The following is a 20,705-nucleotide window of genomic DNA, read 5'->3' on the forward strand; positions in this document are numbered from 1 at the left end:
ATGATGGCTTTAATGGTTTCCTGAGTGTGGGAAAGCCTTCAATATGAGCAATGGATCCTTCATAAGATATCAGGCAATGAGGTATACTTTCTAGCCTCTCCTTTGCCCATGTGACACAGTGTCTTGTCCTGTACCACTATATTTTGCAATCTTTTTGTCACACAGAATTATTAGAACTATTCAGGGTTTTAGATGTAGGCCTAATAAATATGAAAATAGGAAGAGTAACAGCTCATCCTTTGCTGCTGCTACTACTATTACTGTTATTATACAGTCCTTTCCCCAGTTTGAGGTTCAAAGCAAATACTCAAAAATACATATAGTTGGTCCCTAGTATCTGCTGGACTTTGGCTCGAGGTGCCCGGATATATACTAAAATCCATGGATGCCCAAGCTCCACTATATACAATGGCGTAACAAAATAGCTTCCCTTAAATAAAATGGTAAGCAACTCAAATGAGTATTAGAGAGTCTGAGGATCTGTGAAATAGTGGAAGGGTACTGCAGGGAATGCCTAAACATCAGCATAGTGCTCAGTAAGCAACAAAATTTAAGTTTTTATCCCCCCCCCAACCCCACCCTATGAAAATTTTCAAGTTATGACTAGTTGAATCTATGAATGCAGACTGTAGTAAAAAATACACAACATACCAAATAATCAAAAGGTTAAAACTAAATTAAAGCATGCTTCAAAACACACATGCTGAGACAAACCAGCACAGCAATTAGCAAGATTAAGAATATTTGAGTTAAGACAAGCTTTATGTTGCCATTCATCAAATACCTGTCAAAATAGAAAAGTCTTTAGTTGTCTGAAAAGAAAGCGGGGAGGCTGCCAACCTAGCTTTTTTAGGAAGGGAGTTGCAGACTATTGGGGCAGCCACTGAGAAAGCCCTCTCTCATGTTACTACCAGGTGTCGCTATGAGGGTGGTGGGACAAATATCGAAGAAAGCATGTGGACAGCAACAAATCTACGATTCTATGATTCTATGTTGTTGTCCACCTGCTTTCATGTTAGAAGAAATCCAGTAGACCTACCCTCAGTTTGTTTCTGACACAATAAATAAATAAAACCCCATTCATTCTTTTCTCCACATCTGGAGAGTGGCAGTCTGAAAAGTGGAGCATCAGAGTTTCCAACAACATAGAGTCTTCCTGCACAGTGGATACTATTGCTCTCCACATGGTCTCTTCATCATAGCAATTTCATATACTGTGTGCGCCTGAATGTTGTCCTCAACATTTTGCATTCCTAAAAGAACCCCCTGAAGCTTTGGATGGATCTACACTACGAAACGAATGCAGCCTAACAACAACAACAACAACAACTTTATTTATATCCCACCACATCTCCCTGAAATAATCAGGGCTGCTTACAAGACAACAATAATGCAATACAAACATATAAAAACAACAAAAATTAGCCACAGTCAATAAACAGCATCAATAAACATAAAATAACAACATACAGGAATTAACAAAAACACCTCCACCAAAGTGAATAACCAATAAACAAAACAACTGTGGTTAAAAGTGAACTATACAAACCAAGTTAAGTGTCCCAGTTTAGTTTGACACCACTAACTGCCATGACTCAATGCTATGGAATCCTGGGAGTTGAAGTTTGGTAAGGCACCAGCGCTTTTTAGCAGAGAATGCTAAAAACCTTGTAAAACTACAATTCCATAACATTGAGCCATGCAATCAAAGTGGTAACAAACTACATTAATTATACAGTGTAGATGTACCCTCTGTCTTTTCTTTATACAAAGTGCTAAACTGAAGACTCCTTACTGACACACTATACCAAGGTTACCTTGGGAAGAGAAGTCAACGGAGTACACCAATTCATTGGCCCACTAGTGCTGTGGTTCTCAAACACTGGTCTTCAAGATTTTAGGAAGCTCAATTTCCAGAATCCCTATATCAGTGGTTCTCAACCTGGGGTCCCCAGATGTTTTTGGTCTTCAACTCCCAGAAATCCTAACAGCTGATAAACTGGCTGGGATTTCTGGGAGTTGTAGGCCAAAAACATCTGGGGACCCCAGGTTGAGAACCTCTGCCCTATATAGTGGTCATAATTGTTAGAACTTCTGGGAGTCAAACAGGACCAGAGTTTGAGAACCACTGCATTAGTGTAGAAATGCAGCTATAAGGCTTATTCATACTTTCACAAAATCCCTGCACTATTTCCTCCCTCTAGGAAACAATGCAGCTATGTTAAATTAACATCCTTTCCAGAAACTGCAGACTCCTGACACTAGACTCTCTTCTTCGCATGAAAATGCTCCTTCACTAAGACATCTTTCAAAATGTTTGTCATGGGAACACTGGCATTCCATTTTGCATTTAAAAATGCATGAAAGGAGAAAGGAAGGGAGTAGTGCCACATGCCTAGGCACTATATGGAACAACATATTAGAAACATCATCACACAGGTTGAAGGGCACCCAAGTATTCCACAGAACTCACCATATTTTGTTATTATATTCTACATGAATGCCTGAGCAACATAAACATATTCTAGGCCATTACATTTGGGCATATGTTTTCCCCTGTATCCAACTCAGTTATATTTCTAAAAACAGACTTCTTTTCTCCTCATTTATTTCCCCAAGGCGGACAAATGTAAACAGATTCCTCAGTTGGGTCCAGCTAATGCTGGAATGTCTGCTGGTTAATAACAGCAGATATTCATTATCCTAGCCAGCATCACGTACCCAGACCCAGACTTACCTTGGAAAAAAAAATTCAGAGCAAACAAATTCAGAACTCATTCCATAGCTTACCCTAACTGATAGGTTTAATTTTTAAAAACAAAGAGAGTAGAAAAATCAATCAGCTTCCCCCACACTAGCATGTAACAGACTTAAACAGTACACAAACCCCAGCAAATGCTTTAAAACCGAGATGTTTTTCTCTCTACTGCCACATTCCAGACTCCTGGAAGGCATACTCCGTCACACCTCCAGTTCAAAAATATTGTTGTATCCACAGACAAATGGCGTTTGTGCCCCTTTAGCTAACTGCAGGGAACGAAAGCCATTAAAAGAAAGAAATGCATGTGCATGCACACAAACTCAGATATTCATCTTAAAAAACCAAAACCGGTGTTAAATTAGGCTTGTAATTCTCAAAAGCCTTTGCCCTCATACAATGTGTATACCTTTTAAGGTGCCACAGGCTTCTTAGTTGTTTTAGTATGTCATTAGAAATTGCTGAAAACAAAGATATGCTTTGCCGCAGCGGAGGTAAATTATAAACAGAAACTTTTTTCTCAGTCACTATTCCAACACAGTGCTACTTTGTTTGAGAGAACAGTAGCATCTTTATGTTAAAAAGTCACAGTGAGAAAAGTAACTAGCCAGAATTAGGTATAAACAGCTTGTTCTTTTGGTGGGCACATTTGCACAGAACTAGAAGTTGATTCTGAATTAAAAGTCACCTAAAATTTATCCCCCTCCCCTTGTCAATCCTACTTACAGTTTTGTGAAGACGGCAGAACAGAATGTTGCAATGTTTTCCTTGCAGGAAGTTAGGTCTGAGACAGACTTTCCTCAGCCTTACAGGGAATATGTACTTCTGACACATAAGCAGGCAAGGAGCCCAGGGCTTGCTACAGAGAATTTATTTATACTCATTTGGAATTTCCTGAGAAGAAAAAACCCTCTTCTGCCTGCCAGGCCCAGCTAATGGAGTTCAAGTCCAATTCTTTCTCAATTCCTTGCATCGTTCAGTAACAGAGGCAAACACTGACGATTACTGCTCTGAAGGAGCTAATTTTCAGGGGCGGGGAAAAACAGGTCTATGGCAGAAGGTCACATCATGTGAGCCATGAAAAGTTACACTTCTCCAATCGATCGTGTCTAACAAGCCAAGTCAGAACGGATGAACGGAAAAGGCTGTGGGGCTCCTCTTCCCTGTCTCTTTTACTGCCCTTCTGGATCTTATCTCAAATCACAGGCAAAGAAAGACCCACTGAAATAATTTGGTCAAGATAATTGTCCCTTTTGTAACCAGAGTCTGAACAAATAATTCTGCTTCCCTATGCCACAGCCAGTCTGTTTGTTGCTCGCGTTTATCCAATTCAGCTTGTAATTGAGGGCTAAAAATAAAGGCTTTATTGTGCCTGGAGCACACACAAACAATTTTGGTTAAAGGATGTGGCCAAAAATATGGCAAGTGAACTTTCTGAACTTTGGTATCTTGAGGGGCAAAAACATGTTTGAAATAAAAGGCAGCAGTGGCTCATTCAACAAAAAGGCTTACTTATAGCTCCATTTTCAGCTCCAAAATATTGTTACCTTTATCAGCCTAACTGGGTGCCAGGCCAAGATATCTGGTTTTTACAGTAGCATAAATCTATTATTGAGAACATTTAAAAAATCTCTTTGATCTTTTTGTCCATACTGCTGATTAGGAAGGAAAATTAACCCATCTGTTTTGTTTCAGTAGATAATTAACTATTTAGGTCAGCTGATGAGACAGAGTACAAAGTCTAGGTTCCAGCAAGAGGCTGCTTTGGGGAAAATATATCCCAAAACTTGGTGATACATTTTAGTGGCCTTGCTTTGAGCAAGACTGTCTTAATAGAGGTGTTTTTTTAAAGGAACATGAAGCTCAGTCAAATTCTGTTTAGGAAAAGCATAGTCAAAAAGAGCATTAAAAAGTGCATCAGAGCTTTACAAGACCAAACATTAACCATTAATCTCTGCCCCCAAGCCACAATCTGTAAGGTTATGTTCATAATTTTTTTTGCACATACACTGTTTTCTGCCCTTCTTCCCAAAATTAAAAAGTCCCTGGGTGCAAAAACTCTCAGTAGTGAATTATGACACACTTTTCCCATTGACGATAAGAATATATGAGAGCATATGTTACCATCCTATCAGAGAAGCACTGCAATATTTTTTTTTAAAAAAACACCAATCAAGCTAAAGAAAGTTTTATTTAAACTGTACAAATATATTTTTCTAGGAGAAACTGTAGGAGTTCTAGAGTTATGATATATAATATAGCTTTACAGAAAAGAGATAATAACTCTAGCTTTTTTCTTCTTTAGTGGGACATCATCAAAATTCAAATTTATTAGTGAATGTATTTACAATTAAAGGAGTTATGGGAAGAAATGTATACAGGTAACTATTGGATAAGTATTTCACAGCATACTGTGGAGGGATGTTCTCATGTTTTCCATATATTTACTCACTGAATTTTATTCCAGTTTTTATTTGTTTTCAGAGTGGTTTAAAGCATAAGATCTAACAGCAACACAATTAAAATGAAATCTTAAATCTAGAAAAAGATTAATAAAAGCTTAACTGAATATAACTATCTAGAATTATTGGCCACTGCCCTGTGTTGCCAAACACATAATTGCAGTCTCTCTGTGAGTGCTATTACTAATACTACTATTAATAAACTATTCATCATTAATTTTATACTTCCCTCCCATTCTTTTAATATATTCTAATGATGGTTACAATAGATTAAAAGCAATGAAAAAATGTATGAAATGTATAAATATAAAAGTTATTTGAAAAATAAATAAACTATAATCCTATAAAAAAGCTAGAAAAGTTACAAGGCCAATACAAAGAACTGAATGTAGGTAGGTATGCTATATATTGACTTTGTAAACTGTTTGTGACAACACTCTAGGCCAGAACTGACTTCAGACCAGGATGCATTTTACTGCACTGCGAAAAGTATAAAATGTTCCTGGCTATATAGATGAACTTTACCTGAGCAACAAGGGCCATGTCTACACTGGCCAGTAAATCTGGGGCCAGTCTGGAGCAGAAATGGATCATCTCCAGAGGCAGCCACATGTACCCTTCTAAATCTTCTGTAGCAGTGAGTTGGAGTCCACATGGTCTAGTTGTGCTAATATTGCACTGGCCCTAACAGACTGTTGCCTTACCTTCCGTGTCGCCATTTCCACTTGCAGCCAGCCACAGCATTCCATGTGAGCTCCTACCTGTCATGGGACCTGTGCTGACACTGACAGAAGTGCTGGTGTGACCAGAAGAATCAGGGGAAGAAGCCGACTGGGAGTGGCAACGATGGCGACATGGGTATGATCCATCCTTTTTCCCTGCAATGATTGCAGCAGGGGAAAGGTGGAGGTGTCCCATGCAGTAAACCAATCAGAATTGGACTTAATCCAGCTGTCCACACTACAATTGAGCTGCAAGATACTCCAGAGTTTACTTGAAACTCTGGAGCATCGCCCTATTTTGCTTGAAGAGGAAGTAAAGAAACGTTGTGACGACAGTTAGGTACCAACTCAGGGTAAGTCCAGGTTTTAATGCCTGTGTAGACAAGCCCAAGGTTTACATGTCTTTTACAATTACTTATGATTCTAGCACTGGTCTTTGGTCTAACTCTTGCTGGGTCCTACCCTCACCTTCTGGTTTGTCCTCTAATCCAAATTGCCTTTTAATCTTCCTGGTTCTTGGATGCAGAGCCAATTTCTATGCCAACAACACAATGGAAGATGATCACCTATTCTTTCTTGAGACACTGGTTGCAACTATAATTTGTATAGAAGTTTAAAAGGATTAAGAGGACCATCTCTATAGTGTTTATTTTCCAGATAAATTAGTTGGCCATATGGAGAATTGAAGCCTAGTGATACAGATTACTTGTTTCTGCTTTCAGAATTTAGCCTTCCTGTGGAGCCAAGCAAACACAGCTACCTACTGTTTACAATAATAACAAAAACAACGGCAGTAAATAGCTCTTTAGGGATGGAGAACCTAATCTGCTTGAAGTAAACAAAGGTCTCAGTGTATATAGGCAGATGATTAATTGGTGGGCTATGAGGCTTTAGTGGAGAGGGATCATGCTAGTTTTCTAAAGCAGAAAATGCAGGACACTGGAAAGACTAATTTGTGCCACAAAACTAAAGGACCTCTCCCTGTAAATTTAATCACTAGCTAGCCTGGAAAGATATGGGTGACTGGACTCATATCAGTGAGGAATAAAACAAAATTAAAATATGTATTTGTTAGTTTATACCTTACCCTTTATATCCACACAATTAAAGCAATGGTAGTCCACATTGTAACCTATGGATGTGAAAGCTGGACCATAGGAAAGGCTGAGTGAAGGAAGATCGACACTTTTGAACGGTGGTGTTGGAGGAAAATTCTTAGAGTGCCTTGGACCACAAGAAGATCAACCAGTTCATACTCCAGGAAATAATGCCCGACTGCTCACTGGAGGGAAGGATATTAGAGGCAAAGATGAAGTACTTTGGCCACATAATGAGAAGACAGGAAACGTTGGAAAAGATAATGATGCTGGGGAAAATGGAAGGAAAAAGGAAGAGGGGCCGACTAAGGGCAAGCTGGATGGATGGTGTCCTTGAAGTGACTGGCTTGACCTTGAAGGAGCTGGGAGTGGTGTTGGCCGACAGAGAGCTCTGGCATGGGCAGGTCCATGAGGTCCTGAAGAGTCGGAAGCAACTGAATGAATAAACAACATCCTACCTTTTGTGCAATGATCTCAAGACAGCATTGCCATCTTTCTTCCTCCTCAATTTATCCTTTCCCATGAAGATCGGCCAGTGATTCTTATGACTGAATGCGGGAATGTGATTATGGTCTCCCAAGTCCCATTATATCACACTAACTTCTGTTAGTACCCATGACAACTGAGATGATGGGAGCTGTAGTTCAACACAGGTGGAGGGAACATGATTGGGATTTTGTCCTTCGAGATACCAATGAGACTAAACAGCAGATCACCTAATTTTTTCCTGGTTGATGCAAACATTAATAAAAGAAGAATCCTACTGGCAGCTAACCTTGAGGATGTGAGAAAATAAAGAGTTTGTAGAATAAGCTGGCTTTGCAATTCACAAATCATACAACCATGATATCACAGCAATACTGGATATTTAAGGACAGAAGAGCAGGTTATTCCTGAATTCAATTCCCTGCAAGAATAGTTGCCAAGAAGTAAATCCACTTAATATGCAGAATGCATATGAGAAAATGTAATAATGGGGACCGGATTCCCACGTTCAGTATTCCCCTCCCACATAACATCTGCTAATCATCAGGAGATCTAGATACTGATGACCTTCCAGAAAATGAGAGCCCAGGAATCCCAGGACTGTTTGGGACTGAGGAAAAGAAAAACAAGGTAGGAAGTGGTAGATGTATGCTGGGAAAGATAATGTCATGTGAGATATGTTACTTGGAATGGAGAAAGTTAAACAGCTGCCAGGAAGCAAGAGTAGGAGTAGCTAGCTTAAGTGACAAACCAAACTGAGGTCGCAAAGGAAGAGAGTTCATCTGCAAGCAATTCATTTCAGGGCAATGGGTTTGTGCTTATTGAACCCAAAATGTATATAGACCAGGCTTTGTTCTCCTACTTTCCACTTTTCATGTGGACAACTTCAGATACTGCAATTATGGTAATCGTGCAATGTATACCATGTCATTGGTTAAAGTGGATAAGAAAGACAATTTGTTACAACATACTCTGAAATGGTCCAAGTCACACTCTAGTCTTTTACAAATAAAGCAAGGTAGTATTCAGCTCTTTGATTAACTTGATTTTCAATAAATTTTAAAGCTGCTCATAGAAGTAGAGAGAACACTGAAATACAGAGAAACAAAAAGAAAGGGGGAGGAGTTCAAAGATACTTTCCATGCTAACAAAGCTAATTAGTGGGTTGTGTGTTTTCCAGGCTGTATGGCCTTGTTACAGAAGTATTCTCTCCTGACACTTCGCCCACAGCTACGGCAGGCATCTTCGGAGGTTGTGAGGTATATAAGCCTTCAACAACACATTAAAGCCAATTAATATCTTTCAGTATCTCTATTACACCAAATATTAGATATCTGAGCTCACATCTACACTAACAAAAATACTGATATTAAGGATATTACACCCAAAACAATCTACTGAGATGGGGACTTGGAGGTATTGTTGTTATGTGCCTTCAAGTCAACTCCGATCTATGGCAATCCTAACACAGGGTTCCCTTGAATCACAGAATTGGAATAGACAACAAGGACCATCCAGGTCAATCCCCAACCATGCAGGAATACACATTCAAAATTCCCCTAATAGATAGCCATGCAGCCTCTTTTTAAAGACCACCAGAGATGAGACTCCACCACACTCTTCCTAATATTCAGGTGGAATATTTTCTCCTGTAGTTGGGAATCCATTGCTCTGTGTCCTGGTCTCTGGAGCAGCAAAAAACATGCTTACTTCATCTTCAACATGGTATCCTTTCAAATGTTTAAACATGGCTATTATGTCACTTCTTAACCTTTCTTCCTTCAGTCTAAACATATCCAGCTCCCTAAACCACTCCTCATAGGGCATGGTTTCCAGAACTTTTACCATTTTGGTTCCAGCTTGTCAATATCCTGGACACAGTATTCCAGGTCAGATCTGACCAAAGCAGAATAGAATGACACTATTACTTCCCTCAGCATATACTCCCACTGATGCAACACAGATTCCTTTCAGATGTGCTACTGTTAAGCCAGGTATCATCCATCCTATATATGTACACTTAATCCCCCCTCTCTCCCATAAGTTTAGTACTTTGCATTTCAAAGAATCATAGAATCGTATAGTTGGAAGAGACCTCACGGGCCATCCAGTCCAACCCCCTGCAAGAAGCAGGAAAATCTCATTCAAAGCACTCCCAGCAGGTGGCCATCCAGCCTCTGCCTAAAAGCCTCCAAAGAAGGAGCCTCCACCACAGTCTGGGGCAGAGAGTTCCACTGCCAAACAGCTGTCACAGTGAGGAAGTTCTTAATGAAGTTCAGGTGGAATCTCCTTTCCTGTAGTTTGAAGCCATTGTTCCCGTCCTATTCTGCAGGGCAGCAGCAAACAAACTTGTTCCCTCCTCCCTGTGACTTCCCCTCACATATTTGTACATGGCTATCATGTCTCCTCTCAGCCTTCTCTTCTGCAGGCTAAACATACCTAGCTCTTTAAGACGCTCCTCATAGGGCTTGTTCTCCAGACCCTTGATCATTTTAGTTGCCCTCCTCTGGACGCTTTCCAGCTTGTCAACATCTTCATTCAACTGCGGTGCCCAGAACTGGACACAGTATTCCAGGTGTGGCCTGACCAAGGTAGAATGAGGGGTAACATGACTTCCCTGGATCTAGATGCTATACCCCTATTTATGCAAGCCAAAATCCCATTGGCTTTTTTCGCCGCCGCATCACATTGTCGGCTCATGTTTAACTTGTTGTCTACGAGGACTCCAAGGTCTTTTTCACACATACTGCTGTCAAGCCAGGCGTCCCCCATTCTGTATCTTTTCATTTCATTTTTTTTCTGCCTAAGTGAAGTATCTTGCATTTCTCTTTGTTGAAATTCATTAGCTTTGGCCCATCTGTCTAATCTGTTTGGTCATGTTGAATTCCGATTCTGTCCTCTGTGAGCTAACTCTCCCAATCTGGTGTCGTCTACAAACTTGATAAGCCTGGCAAGAAGAAGAAGATCTTCCATTACATTCCTTTAAAACTTAGAACAGGGTCTTTCCTAAGTCATTAAATGAGTTAGTCATGGAATTGAAAGGGTTTAATTCCCCTTTAGTCATGGAAACCCAGAAACAAAGTCCACTACTCAAGTCACTTTATCTTGAAAGTGGCAAGAAAAAAAATCCTCAGTCAGCAGCTTTCTCCACATGGTTCCAGATTGTTATGCATAAATCTTAGAGCTTGAAAAAGGTCAATATTTGAATTTTAACTCCCAAAATGTCCCAGTCAGCATGGCCACTGAGAATTTTAGTTCCAAAAGTAATTTTTCCAAGCTCTAGAATATTCTAAAGCGATTTCATTTGTGCTCAGAAGCAAATGATAGAAGACGCAGAACACAAATGTTTACAGCTGCATCAAAAAAACCAACATGACAATCTAGCAGAAGGGCAAGAGGTCAACAATGAAGAGTCATGAGAATAACAGAAGTGGAACTTCCAGTAATTCTGGCTCTTAGTGAGGCCCCATCTTGCTATGCTGACTAACTGAGAAGATCAATAAAAGTGCAGGACTACCTTGTGGCCTGTGAGCTCCATTCGTTCCTGATGGGCTTATTCTGGCCAGATTTAAATTAGTAAAAAGTGGTGATATATTTGTAAAGGTCAATCTCTGTGGGAAATAATCTTCACATTATATGCAGGGAGACACAAAAAGATCCCATTACCGCTATTCTAGATTTCATGTGTAATGTTGCCTTAGCTCTGGCATGTGACATTCACAAAGACTATAGCCCTTACAGCAAGATTTAGATTTCTTTGTTTTCTCTTTACAATTGCAATTGGGAGATACCACAGATGGTGATCTACAACTACAAATTTCTGGTTATTTTAAAATTAAAATATGTAAATTTTAATAAAAATAGAATATAATATTTGGTCTCTGAAGATGGTAAAGGAAATTACATTAGACATGGCCAGGGAATATACTCATTTTGTTCCCTGCAATGAGTGAGACACAGACTCAGGTAATCAGTAAAGCTTATACTCTGTGTGTGTGTGTGTGTGTAGGAGGAGAGAGCCTTTCCCCCCTTCTATTTAGGTGACCAGACAGTAAGAAATGGTAAATATAGGCATGTGTGGAAAAGACGTTTTTGCCTTCATTTTATGCTATAGAAATCATTCATTGCACAATAATGAGTCAAGAGTACCTTTTTAAAAAAAGGAAAGCTTGCAAATGAAAGAGAAGCTGAAAGTATGAAGGAAGTGGTAACATTCCATAAACTAGTCCTATAATTTGGAGGCAAGTCTATTTAGCATGTTGTCTATTCCACAGGACAATAATCCTTTGCATATTGAAAAAGATGGACTAGAGACGGCCTTCACTTATTTCAAGCATCTGCAAATCATTCCTCCAAGATTCTAGAAATTCCTCCAATTCTGTCTTTTAATGGAAATTGGATTATACACTTCAAAAATGTCATTTCTCATCCAAGGCGGGTTCTATACTGCCAAACAATGCAGTCTGAACATTATATGGTCAGCGTAGAACCATACAGTGCAGTATGAACTGCACTGAACTACATTAAGTGGTTCTACACCAGTGGTGCACAACCTGTAGTCCTCTAGGTGTTTGGAGCTCCAGCTCCCCAAAGTCCTAGCCAATCTATCCAATGGTCAGGAATTGTGGGAGTTGAAGTCATAAACACACAGCAGGTCAAACACCAAGGTCAAGCACCAAAGCAAAACTGAATTCTGGTGGTATGGCATCATTCGCGCACACAAGTGAGACTTCACCCAGGAATATACAAGTTGCCTATGAATAATAGAATCCTGTTACTTCAACCTGGCCAACGACACCTATAATCTCGACATGGTGCCAGAAGGAGCTTTTCCACAATTCTATATCTCATTCAAGTGAACCAATGTTTTAAAACCAATGCTCTTATATTGCATTTTGGCAGGATGCATAAACCAAGCACACATGCATATTTGCTGGTGCATACTTGTTCTCTCACTTCATGTATTTACTCTCAGAGGTCTGAAGTTACACAGAGAACTATTGATACTAGGAGGAATCTGTGGTAAGGAGCAGCATTTCCTGTTTCCAAATTGCCTTTGTATTTTCCTTGAGCAAATCAGCCTGCTCCAACTTAACATTACCCTTTTGGTGTTTTGAATGACAAGTTCCATCAACTTCCTAGTTGGGGAATTGTGGGAGTTATAACCCAAAACCTCTAGAGATAACTAGGTCAGATAAGGTTTCTTATCAGAATAGATTCCTCATTCCCAAGATAACAGAATTCTCTTTTTTAATATTTATTTTTATTGAACATTTTGTTAGCCAGTGGTAATAGCAGATTGGATGCTTATATCATGTATGTACTTAACACAGTAATGCAAATAATGAGTAAAGGTAGCTAGAATAAACAAAAGAGAAAATAAACAATAAACATGGACTAGGAGGATAGAAAGTTTCATGGTCAAAAAAATCCTTATTTTGAACGAAGTTTGTGCAGAATTCTCAACTGTACCACTTCGGATTGTAAGCAAGGGAAGCTGAGTATTAAAACCTATCCTCATGTAAAAGGAAATTTCTTCTTGCATGTCATAACTTATCAATCTGATGATGTACACTCATCCCACAACATTTTGCTACTTGAGATGAAGGAGAAGATGGCACCCCTCTCCCAACCCAAAGTGACTGGGCCAAATATCAAATCTTGCGTCAACATTGGAGATAAGTCACCATTCTCAACTACACCTAAAGGTAATAGATTATATGTGCGGAGACATATTGTACAATCTACACTACTCTATAACAAAAAAGAACCAGAGGAAATTACTACCACTGACCCTAGTATCTCTTGAGTTGCATTACCATGCCTATAGATTGCACAGGCTTTCTGTGTAATGTAAGATGGAACCATGCAAAAAGATATGTAAGTAGGCTTGGATTTCTATTGATACAGGAGAGAGATGGTATTCTGGAAAAGGGGAAAGAAGTCTGATAGAACACAAAGTAAAACTATGTTTTTAATACTGATATTAACCAATTTCTACTGAAAATCAAAACTCCAGTTATAATGAAGCAATATTTGCACACATAAAAATCACCATGCATATGTCTTAAATAGACAAACTGAACAAAAAAGTGTACAGACAGTCCCTGAGTTACAAACATCTGATTTACAAATGACTCATAGTTAAGAACAGGGGTGAGACAAGAGGAAGTGAGAAAAATCAGCCCCTAGGAAGAGAAATTCACTCCTGAAAGCGTTCTCATGGGGGAAAGGTGTCTCAACTGAAGCTTTATCATCAATCCTTGTTTCCACAAGCCAAATTTTTCAAAATCCAATGATCACATGGATAGAAATCATCTGAACAGGGGTACAGACAGCAAAACAAACACCACAAAGTATTAACCTTTCCCTATGCTATCCAAAGCATATACATATATGGCTAGAGTTGCACTTAAAAATGTACCTGTTCCACCTTACATATAAAATCGTAACATAGGGGTTGCCTGTACAACCATTTTGATTTTCACCACCCACATCATTGTAGGAAGGTAATGGAAATTCAAGCTGACTGCAAATGGCCCATTTCAAACTCTATTATGTGGATAGTGACAAGACTAATGTGAAAAGTTAATTAAAGAAAACAAAAATAAATTACTCATCTGATAACCACATTACAATTCTTTGGCAGTTTTCTGAAGCCTTTCTACACCTCAACCACGAAGCTGAACTAGGTACAAAAGCTATTTCGAATGCACTCACTTGACATATATAAAAGAAAACCCAGGTATCATAAAGCTGATTTTACAATCAATCTCTTCCTTTAGCCTACATGACTAATAATAAACTACAGATTTTAATAGCAGATCAGAACCAGATAGAGCCCCACCTTTCCTACACTATATATTATATTCTCACACAGGTAAAACACACAGGAGAAAACTGTCGACATCAAATCCCCCAACACTTAGCCTTATGTCTGGAAACTCTAATCTGTACGTTCTCCATTGACTAGAACACTTCAGGAAATTACACAAAAGTACTGTAATAAGAAAAACAATTGCCAGACACATAACTGAAGACTCAGCACTTACTGCTGTATTTAGCACTAAACTTATCCACTTCAGGTAACTTACATCTTTCATTTGAAGACCAAAAACACCTCAAATCAACGTAGATCCCAACAAGCAAATTCACACTAGTTCTTTCCCTCTTCCTTGTGCATGGTGATTGGGAATCTCTATTTCTCCAGTTTGATTTTCCACTCTTTGAACTCAAAGCAATTAAGAAACCTGTTTCAATGCTCTCTCAACGCCCAGTTGCTGCTTGCAACAAGACTAGACTCCCTTATCCATTGCAGCAGAGTAACAATACCTGACGTGCCTGGGAATCCAACACTCTTATGAAACGCTCATGATTTAAACAAACAGGCACACAAAAAACAAGCGCAACATGTTACAACTAACGGCTCTGGGCTGTATAAAGTAAAGCAAGTGCCAACAATCCCAAAGCAATAGCATGCCATGAAATATTTCATCTGTGTACCTTTTTAATAAGTCACTCCCAGAGAGGTACCAGCCAAACTGACTTATGCACAGGATCATAAACATGGATGTACCACTTAGCTTTGTACTTATAATGTGTTTGCCTATAGCAAAGTATAAGTTCTCAGGGGAAGAAAGCTATCAAATAATGCTAAAATAATTTGCTTCAATAGATAAGTTTTAAAAACTAGATGAAACAGGTGTGGTTGAATCCCTAACTCTAAACAACGCCTTAGCTCATGGCAGGTTGACATCTGACTGTAGTAGGCATCAAAATAAACAAAGGTTTCTATAACAACACACCCAAAAACACAAACATTTAAAAAAAACAATGGTGATACAAGCATGACAGGACAGTCATAAGAAATATAGTATTAATGCAACACTAGTGTTAGCAATGTTAGCAAATGAAACAACAACAATATTTGCTACTTAAATGGCATATTTGTCTGTAGTTGCAATACAAGTGAATTGTTCAAAAACATTATACATTTCACACCAAAATCCAACAGGGGAACTTACTATATACAACACAATGACTATACTGCAAATACATACCCATACATTAATATTTATCTCCAAGAAAAAAAAATCACACACAATAAAGATCTTCATAAGCCTTCTCAGCAGCCAGTGAAACATTAATGCACCTTCTGCCCAATTAGCATACTTAAAGCAGGTCAATCTATACAACCTTTGGAGCACCTTCATGAAGTAGAAATGAACACTTCCAGTGATACGCACTGTCCTAGAAATTACGCACCCACACACATGCACCCTTCACAATACTTTGGGCCATAAATAAAAACAAAAGCAAATAAACCCACATTTTAAATGGAAAACACTCCCTGGGCTCATCCCTCTTCAAGTACATCCTAATGTGGTTTTTTTCCAAGTCCTATAACAGACATTATTAATTAAGTGAAACTTGAGATGAGTTAAGTTAGTTCGGTTTTTCCACTGGGTTGTGTATGTTTTAATATCCTCTTTCTCTCTCAATGCCCTCAAACACTGGCATATCTGGATGAACTTGTTACAGAAGTTCAGTAGAAGATTCTTGTCCTGGAGTGTTCAAACATTAGTCTGACCACAAAGCATTAATGTTTATAAGTAACATGCATGATACTTTGTGTCATTTCATTATAATTGTTTAGGGTTTTTTTAATGTTATACTTTCCATCTATCTATAGATAGCCCAGAGAACTTTAGTTACTACGCAATCTAAAACTATAATAAAGTTCATTTATTTCAGGCTGAAACGCTGCACTTATTTTTCAAGAGGGAGAAAAAGGTGTAAAATATATCATGGGGATAGACTTAATCAAAGATTTTTAACCACTGTAAAGAACTAATTTTGACCTGTCGTGGCTCAATGATATGGAATCATGGAAGCTGTAGTTTGGGGAGGCACCAGCACTATTTGGGGTTAGTAGGCCTTATAAAACTACAACTCTCATTATTCCACAGTATTGAGTCATGCAGTTAAAGTGATGTCAAACTGCATTAATTCTACAATGTAGATGCACCTCTACTGACCCTTCTAGTTGTGTGTGTGTATATATATATGGGGAGCAGGAAACTTTGACTGAACTTCTTGAGGTTTAAAGACATAATTAAATAAGTTAGTTCCGCAAAAAAAAGTGCTTGGTATTTTTGTCATGTTTTGAGTAAAGATAAACATATATCTTGCATTCACCTACGAATGAGATGCACCTGGATGGCAGGACAGCTGATTGCACTGGCATGCACCACATTAGTAGAGTCTCGCTTATACAACCTTCGCTTATCCAATGTTCTGTTTTATCCAACTCAGTTTGCCTTTTAATAGTCAATGTTTTTGTAGTCAATGTTTTCAATACATTGCAATATTTTGGTGCTAAATTCGTAAATACAGTAATCACTACATAACATTACTGTGTATTGAACTGCTTTTTCTGTCGATTTATTGTAAAACATGATGTTTTGGTGCTTGATTTGTAACATTATAATGTAATTTGATGTTTAACAGGCTTTTCCTTAATCCCTCCTTATTATCCAACATTTTCACTTGTCCAATGTTCTGCCAGCTGGTTTATGTTGGATAAGCGAGACTCTACTGTAGTTCTGTATGAAGACTTAATGCATCAATATATACTTTCCCTCCTAACTAAATAAATACAAGCAAAGATAGTTGGGAGGAGCTTGCATCCTCTGGAAAACATGGAAGTCAGAAGTGATCTAACACAAAAGGTTTCAAGCAACCTAGCACTTTACTGAGTTGAAAGAAACTTCATTATTTTGGCATGACGAACTTAAAAGCCAGAAAACATTGCATTTAATAACTTTCAGTATTTCTGAAGTATTCATACAGGTTATAACCTTATGCACACGTTATTAGTGCTGTTAAACCAAAGGAATGAGTGCTGGTGGATCAAGGCAGTGCTCTGTTGTGTTGCATCACATATGCTTGCTACGATTGATGTGAATAACTGTACACTGTGCCAACATTTGGTATCCTGCCTCTTATAAAATAAACTAATTTAATGACTGTGCATGTTCTGAACTTCCTGGCTTTATGTACAGAATTTCATCAAGCTGGCCAGCTATGTTTCCAGACTCAAGCAGCCAAGACTCAAATCCGCATAATTCCTTCTTAGTCCTTCAGCTAAGCCATTCAGTCCCACAACTTTGCTTCCTTATCAAGAGTTACCTCTCTCATAACCACAATCAGCTGATAGCTTGGTGCAAAACAGGAGAGCAGTTACACCAATGGAACATATTGTTGTTACTGATTATTCATGGAAAGAGTTCGAAGCTTTCTAGGTGTTGGACAACTTCCCTTTAAAAAATACAATATAGGGCCAGCTCACAAGTTTACAACCTAAATGAAAGCAGACAAAAAGGGAAAAGAGAAATAATAAATCCAAGTACCAGTTTTTCACAGAGTTTCAGAAGTGTTATATAGACTAGGCGGAATAATTGCTATGAGAAGAAACACAAGTAGCAGTTGATTCCAGCCAAGGCAATAAACTGTGTCTTTCAGTATCACCATGGTTGGTTCCAGACAGGTCAGCAGACAAGGCCTGACCAACGGTATATGTTGTTGTTGTGTGCCTTCAAGATGTTTCCAACTTGTAACAGCAGTATCATATGCTTTTCTGGGGTTTAGGATGTGCAATTTACCCAAGGTCAACCAGTGGATTTCCATAGCTTAACAGGGTATTGAGTCCTGATCTCCAGAGTTGTAGTCCATCACTCAAACCACTACAACATGCTGGCTCTTGCCAGATATAGGATAAATAGTTCCTATTTAGTCTATCTTCAGATGAGACTCTCAACTGTCCCATCATTCATATGACTCTCTTTTAAACACACACACAAAATACTTTATACTGTTAACAGTGTTATACTCGGTTTTTTATTATGTCAGAAGCAACTTGAGAACATACTGCAAGTTGCTTCTGGTGTGAGAGAATTAGCTGTCTACAGAGACGTTGCCCAGGGGATGCCTGGATGTGTTAGCTGGAAGGCTTATTCCCGAAAGCTAGAGCTGACAGGTGGGAGCTCACCCTATCTTGTGGATTTGAACCGGCAACATTTAGGTCAGCAACCCAACCTTCAGGTCAGCAGTTCAGGCAGGACAAGGGTTTAACCCACTGCTCTACCACGGCTCCATGCTATAGTTGTGTGTACTGTATATTAATATACTAGAAATACAATAATGTTGATAGTATGTGTAGTGTTTTATGGTACCATCTCAAAAGTAAAACCATTTTCTCTTGATTTCTTCTGGAGTAAATTATACCAAACTGGAAAAGTTAAAAGGATCATTCCTTTAGAAGTTAATTTTTGAAATTAACACCCAAACAGTTTGTAGTACTTCAACAAAATTGTTCAAAGACACTGACTCCTTTCCTTCAACCTTCCTCACTGCAAAAACGTGCACTAAAAAAACCACCAAACTCAGCATGGTGTATCAGCCAGTTTAGCATGCAAAATAGGTACCTTGTTTGCCATCTTTGAGGCAAAGCTTTGGATTTTGCTACAAGTCGTTCTATGGCTGCCCTCTATTATGATCATCATTATAATCATTATTTCCTTCTCCTTACCTTTCTCTAAAACAAAGTCAGGCCGCTCACAATTCAAATAAGAAGACCTTTAGAGCAGGCAGTTATAAAAACTAAGGGACATTTTAACAAACAAGCTATAGCTCAAGCCACACTAAGCTAAAATCAGTTTGTCTATAACTGTTACACAAATGTATTCCCTGTTGCTTTTTCTTTTGTAAAAAAAAGTAACAACAAAGGATAAAAGAGTACAATAAAATGCAAAGTCACAGAACACCTATACTTCTATTGTGACAATCAAAAGGCACAAAATACATCATGCAAAATTTCAAGGCACAAAGTTCAAATTTCAAAATGAAGTTCAACAGGGACAAATGCAAGATACTTCACTTCGGCAGAAAAAATGGAATGCAAAGATACAGAATGGGGGACACCTGGCTAGACAGCAGTACATGTGAAAAAGATCTTGGAGTCCTTGTGGACAACAAGTTAAACATGAGCCAGCAATGTGATGCGGCTGCTAAGAAAGCCAACAGGATTCTGGCCTGCATCAATAGGGGAATAGCGTCTAGATCCAGGGAAGTCATGCTCCCCCTCTATTCTGCCTTGGTCAGACCACACATGGAATACTGCGTCCAATTCTGGGCACCACAGTTGAAGGGAGTTGTTGACAAGCTGGAAAGCGTCCAGAGGAGGGCAACTAAAATGATCAAAGGTCTGGAGAACAAGCCCTACAAGGAGAGGCTTAAAGAACTGGGCATGTTTAGCCTGCAGAAGAGAAGGCTGAGAGGAGACATGATAGCCATGTACAAATATGTGAGGGGAAGTCATAGGGAGGAGGGAGCAAGCTTGTTTTCTGTGCCCTGCAGACTAGGACACGGAACAATGGCTTCAAACTACAGGAAAGGAGATTCCACCTGAACATCAGGAAAAACTTCCTCACTGTGAGGGCTGTTCGGCAGTGGAACTCTCTCCCCCGGACTGTGGTGGAGGCTCCTTCTTTGGAGGCTTTTAAACAGAGGCTGGATGGTCATCTATCGAGGGTGCTTTGAATGCGATTTCCTGCTTCTTGGCAGGGGGTTGGACTGGATGGCCCATGAGGTCTCTTCCAACTCTACTATTCTATGATTCTATGATAAGGCTTCACATGCTTCTTCATCAGACAAAGATGTTATAAATCATACAAAAGAAGAATAGTTGTGACGCTAAGAGACATGGGCCAGAGTTTCATACAGAGGATAAAAGCAATGTGTCTCATATCATGCAAGACCTGTATGAAGAAATATGTAACTACTTCAGTGGGCTACTGATACAGTAGAGTCTCACTTGTCCAAGTCTCTGGATTATCCAAGCCATTTTTGTAGTCAATGTTTTCAATATATCGTGATATTTTGGTGCTAAATTCATAAATACAGTAATTACAACGTAACATTACTGCGTATTGAACTACTTTTTCTGTCAAATTTGCTGTATAACATGATGTTTTGGTGCTTAATTTGTAAAATCATAACCTAATTTGATCTTTAAAGATCCTTAATCCTTCATTATCCAAGATATTCGCTTATCCAAGCTTCTGCCGGCCCATTTAGCTTGGATAAGTGAGACTCTACTGTATTTCCATAATGGTACCAT

General features: G+C 38.9%; 1 protein-coding gene across 2 annotated transcripts in view; it reads right to left on the reverse strand.

Annotated features, from left to right (window-relative positions):
- kank1 (KN motif and ankyrin repeat domains 1) overlaps positions 1-20,705 on the reverse strand; it is a 122,288-nt gene that overhangs the window by 31,259 nt on the left and 70,324 nt on the right. The window lies entirely within an intron of this gene.

Source organism: Anolis carolinensis, chromosome 2 (genome assembly GCF_035594765.1).
Source record: "Anolis carolinensis isolate JA03-04 chromosome 2, rAnoCar3.1.pri, whole genome shotgun sequence".
NCBI lineage: Eukaryota > Metazoa > Chordata > Lepidosauria > Squamata > Dactyloidae > Anolis > Anolis carolinensis.